This window comes from Ictalurus furcatus, chromosome 12, assembly GCF_023375685.1.
Source record: "Ictalurus furcatus strain D&B chromosome 12, Billie_1.0, whole genome shotgun sequence".
NCBI lineage: Eukaryota > Metazoa > Chordata > Actinopteri > Siluriformes > Ictaluridae > Ictalurus > Ictalurus furcatus.
Genome location: NC_071266.1, coordinates 233,905 through 239,708, shown reverse-complemented (window position 1 = coordinate 239,708; position 5,804 = coordinate 233,905). Strand labels below are relative to the sequence as shown.

Here is a 5,804-nt window from a genome sequence, read left to right as displayed (position 1 = left end):
AAAATAGTCCATCGGCTTGTTTTGAAGCGACGGGTGTTTCGCTTGGAGATAGCGTTTAAGCTTGCTTGGCACCATGGCGCTATTGGACTGCTTCTCGCCACACACCAAGCATAATGGAGTCGGGGTCATCTCATCGCTGGTGAAAGTAAATCCTAACGAAATATAACTTTTGCTGTATTGCCTCGAGCTCACCGTCTTTGCTTTCTTTTTACCACCACTCATACTAGGCCCATTCACCTGGGTCACAATCTTGTCCAGGGCCCAGTTCGGAGTTTGCATTTTTCCTTTTTAAAAACTTCTCCATCACTGCCACCATGACCTGTCGCATGCGTCACTAATTCTCTTGTCTCTAAGAAGGTAGGAGGCAATTACCTGCTGCCACCCAGACGAATATTACATTACTCTGCCAGTCACTATATTACAGCACAGACACTCGACCATGGCTTATTATTTGCAGATAATAATTAATAAATTTTAATAAAAAAGAATTTTAAGACTAAGTGAAATTGGACAATTTCTCACGGCACGCCTGACGATCTCTCACAACACACTAGTGTGCCACGGCACAGTGGTTGAAAATCACTGCTCTACGGTATGTAGACTGTATTACATGCGTGTTGAGCAGAGAGGAGATATTATAATATTATACAGTATCTGGAAATATAGTGTGTGACTGCGGCTATCTACTGTATATTGAGCTATTACCTAAAGCCAAAAACCGTCAGGAAAATGACGAACTTACATTAGTCCTACATTATTTATTATCCCTTTGACTATTTATTGTGGAGTAAATCCACAAAGCAAAAAAAATAAATAAAAAATCCGCCACGTTTTCTTTTTTCATTTTTTTTCCTCATATTTTTATTATGGAGACAGGTGAACATCCTGTACACAGGATCTGAGAAATTCTCACATTTATGCAAATAACAAGCGAATATCGTCCACCAATCAGATGAATTTGTCAAGAGACGGACAAAAGAGTTTAAACATAACTTTAACGATATAAAAACAAATAAATGAACAACCATAGGCCGAGTTATTTCTCTTATTCCATAGTTTTCACCAAAACAAGAGGAGGATAGTGAACAAAAACATGCTGAACAACCCTGTTGCTCATATGCCCCATCCTGAAGGAGAACCTCGCGTTCATCCATGCAGGCCAGGTAGGACACGGACACACAAACCTAGAACTTATCGTGTCAGGTTCTTCTGTAGCCCTACTAACTGAGCTTTTGTCTCCAGAGGATAGCGGCGTCTTCCAAAGTGAGGACAACTACCTACCTGATGGGGAGAACATCTCTTTTCCTGGCCCTCTGTTGAGGTGAGTCCTTCTTTCTCCTCTTCTATACCACACACAAACTGAACATTAAACATGCAGACTGTTTCAACAGTATGCTTTAAAACTTCTCATCAGGTGGTCAAAGTGTATGTGCAGTAATCCATATCCATCTCTCACAGCAGTAAGATGCAGATGGAGGACCTGATTCATGTTATCCAGCAGAAATCCCAAGAGTATCTCCAACATGTGGATAAACCTGACCAAAAGGAGGCGTATTTCTTCTGGAGGATCATGGAGCTGCTCTGCAGTCAGAATGGAGTACGTGTTGTAGTTCTTTATGTGGTGATTGTTTAAGTAAAATTATTCATGATTAAAGTATCGAGTGGTTTTTATCTGTACGAAAGCAAAATATTTCTCAATTGTAAGTCATGAATGAAGAAAAATACTTTGAGTAGATGTATAAGTTAAATATGTTCCTTTTACAGAACGTACTGCTGTCTGAAGTCGCTACACTAGAAGCTAGTAACAGAAAGCCAATGCTAGTTTTCTGGCTAGGGTTAACTGCTTTATACTGCATGGGCAAAAACAAAACAATCAACCAACAAATAAAGAAATAAATGGAAACATCTGCTGGAGAAAGGAGATGGGCTCAAGCCACCATTCCCTGAGCCAGATTACTACTGTAGTTTCACAATCACTTCTAGATGTAGACAAATTTTCTGTCATTCACTCAATATGGAAGCTGTCTTGGAATTGTCTCTAGGGCTGGGCTTACATCATTAAATATACAAGAGCCTTAGGATGCTCCTTGTCAATTTTCAAACCAAATTGCTGAGTCAGTACAATACTTACCTGAAAAGCACCCTCTGTGAAGTCCTTGAAGTCTGGGTTAGATTCCAGGACAATGCACAACTGAGTTTTGGAGATGTTTGTGTTGCAAGAGCCTTCACCCAAAGAACTTTACACGCCTTATAAATTCTGCCCAAACTATGGTACTCCATACTGCTGAAATATGGAAGAGACTTAGGATTCTCCTTTTCAATTCTGAAACCAACTTGCTGAATCAGCACAATACAAAAAAAAGCGCACTCAGCGAAGTCTTTGAAGTCCGGATTCGATTCCCCACCAATGCACAGCGGAGTTTTGAATATTGAGCCTTCACCCAAAGCACTTCACAAGCCTTATCAATTCTGCCCAAAACTAAGGTAGTGGACGAACTCCATGCTACTGAAATATACAAGAGATTCTCCTTTAGAATTTTAAACCAAGTTGCTGAAGCAACACAATACTCAGCTGTAAATCACACTCTGTGAAGTCAGAGGCTTTTCTAAGCTAAGCATTGGTGGGTCAGTGGTAGAATTCTTGCCTGCCACGTGAGAGGCCTGGATTCGATTCCTGGCCAACACAGAAGAAAGTTTTGAACATTAGGACTTCACCAAAAGAACATTACAAGCCTTATCATTTCTGCCCAAACTAGACAAACTCCATGCTGCTGAAATATACAAGAGACTTAGGATGCTCCTTTTCCATTTTGAAACCAAACTGTTTAATCAGAACAATACTTGATGAAAAGCATACTCTGCATTGTCCTTGATACTTTAAGATAAGCATTGGTGGTTCACTGGTCGAATTCTGACCTGCCATGCGTGAGGCCGGGTTCGATTCCCCGCCAATGCACAACTGAGTTTTGAATATTGAGCCTTCACCCAAAGAACTCTACAAGCCTTATCAATTCTGTCCAAAAAAGGGTAGCAGACAAAGTCCATGTTGCTCAAATATACAAGAGCCTTAGGATGCTCCTTGTCAATTTTGAAACCAAGTTGCCGAGTCAGCACAATACTTACCTGAAAACCACACTCTGTGAAGTCCGGGTTAGAATCCAGGCCAATGCACAACTGAGTTTTGGAAACGTTGGTGTTGCAAGAGCCTTCACCCAAAGCACTTCACAAGCCTTATCAATTCTGCCCAACACTAGGGTAGTGGACAAACTTCATGCTGCTGAAATATACAAGAGATTCTCCTTTAGAATTTTAAACCAAATTGCTGAAGCAACACAATACTCAGCTGTAAATCACACTCTGTGAAGTCCGTGGACTTTTAAGATAAGCATTGGTATTTCAGAGGTAGAATTCTCACCTGCCAGGAGGCAGCCAGTTGCACGTAGGTGTAGAACACTAACTAGCCAATAGAAAGCGAGGAAAATCTGGGAGGTGGGTCGGATGAACCTAATGTAAAAACATCAGTTCGAATCCCACCTCGGTTAAAATGTGGTAAAAAAAAAAAACTTGTTTTAATGTCGACTCTATAAAAATATGATAAACATATGAAAACAATAAGATGTAAAAAAAATAAAATAATAAAAGTTATTTCCCAAGAGTTTTCTTTGTTTAAGGTGAGCAAAATGTAAAAATGATAATTTATAAACAATTATTGATGGGGACATTGTCATTAGTAGTTACTATTTCAAATATTTAGATATCCATATTTAAAATGAACACACCACACAACATTTTGATGTTTTGATCATGTTTTAGTATATTTTTTATTATATTATCTGTTACATATTGTAGCTATGTAACTTTTTTTTAAAGAGGAATTGTCAACATTTACTATTTTGATTGAGGAGAACGTGAAATTAACAGTTTGCCAAAATTAAAATAACTTTCTAAATAATATATGCAGAGTGTGTTATAGTAAGTTATTGAAAATGTATTGCAAATAAGGAGTAAGATTTTAAAACATTTACAAATACAAGCTAGATAAAACATATTTACAAATACACAGGACAATTTTGTTTTTTTTAAATACAATGTTGTCTATACACAATTCCACAATGGTAAAGAGAGAGAGAGAGAGAGAGAGCGAGCGAGCGAGCGAGAGACAGAGAGCACAGAACAAATAGAATGAGATTCATGGACAACAGTATTACACAGGATTTGTAACTATTTACCAAAATCCAAGCTTGTGCTTGGCTTGGAATCAGACGTGCCATGCACAGACCTTAAATACTGTGTTTCACAACAAAGTTATTTTCTCTTTTCAACAATCCACCTCTGCCTCTCAGCCTCATAGAATGAGGACTGCTGGAACTCTGCCCATGTCATCTCTGCATTCATTCCCTGTGCCTGATACAGGGAGAGCCCTTTAGCAGGACAGTAAATGTATTTGCCTGCCGCTCCAGGGAAACCAGTGTGGATATCAGGGCTATTGGGTCCTTATTTTAGTGGCTGGTGGCAGAACCTGCACAGATGACCAGAAGGCCCTCTGCAGAGTATGCCTCAAAGACTTTCCTGGAGCAGTAGAAATATTTAACATCACCAGCCTGATAAGAGAAATGTACAAAGGAGCCATCACCCAAGTAATGAGAATTTGGAAGACCACAAGCTAAACAGGATCTAATTAGTTTTTTTGGTGTCTTCTCAACTGCTGCCTGTGTCAGAGGGACGTCTTCAGGAACACCACTTGCAGGTGGATTGAACAGAGCGGGTGGCTTTATTGTTCCTGACCACATCTTCTCTTTGAGGTGTTGACTTCTCTTGCAAAGAATGATTGTCCTTAATCCTTCTTGCCTCTTCAGATGGGTCCCGACGTAAATGACCTGATGGGCCTCTCCTGAAGGACAACTTCATGCTGATAGCCTGAATAGTACCCATAGATATGAACAATTAACATAAATAAATATATAATAATCATTTACATACTTATGCATAATGTTAGGTAAAGTAAAAATATGGTAATTGATTCTTTTAAAATGACTTTACAGGTTTCATGTTAGATTAAAAGATCAATGATCCAACATTTAATTATGCAACTATTGAAAAGATACACATCTACTCTAATATATTCTATCCTAATCTAAAATAATTGTGTGATCTACTCACTTGTTACCAAAAGACTTTATTTTACTGTGTGTTTGACTACAATTGACCCTACATATATAGTTACAAACCATTCAAATGATATTCATAATATACCGGTTTCTTTTGAATAAATAAGTAATTTTGTTATTTATGAGTTGCTTTGGATAAAAACGTCTGCTAAATGAATAAATGTAAACGTAAGTGTACAGTTCACTTTACCTGCCGCCTAATAGCGCTTTTTTTTTCCTCAGGTAAAATGATGAATGTTAATCACTGTCTGGGGAAAAAAAAGAAATAAACAAAAAGAGATGAAAGCCGAAAAATAAAGCCAATAAAGTATTAACTGGCTTTTGCGGCAGCGGAGGCAATTCAAAATGTAGATCGTCCAAAAAAAAAAAAAAAAGAAAAAACACCAAGCTTCAGAACAGCGCCATGGAATCAACATGTGGCGAAAAATATATTGCATCCGTTGTGATAAGGACTACCATTGAGAATTAACTGGAAAAGTTAAGGAAAGTTGAGCATAACTATTTTCTGCTCCAGGGAGGCTGGCAATGGTGGGAACCCACACCTCTGAAGAGACTGGAGCCTAAACCCTAAACCCAGTGAAACGAGCCCAAGCTGTAATGCTACCACCACCATTTTTCAGAAATGGGATACGGGTC

The 5,804-nt window shown here is 38.6% G+C and overlaps 1 long non-coding RNA gene across 1 annotated transcript; it reads left to right on the top strand.

Moving 5' to 3' along the window:
* Positions 1 to 377: 377 nt before the first annotated feature.
* LOC128616136 (uncharacterized) lies at positions 378 to 1,688 on the top strand. The gene is made up of 3 exons (XR_008387362.1): positions 378 to 1,163; positions 1,243 to 1,321; positions 1,459 to 1,688. It is a non-coding gene; the product is annotated as an uncharacterized LOC128616136 (long non-coding RNA).
* Positions 1,689 to 5,804: the final 4,116 nt, after the last annotated feature.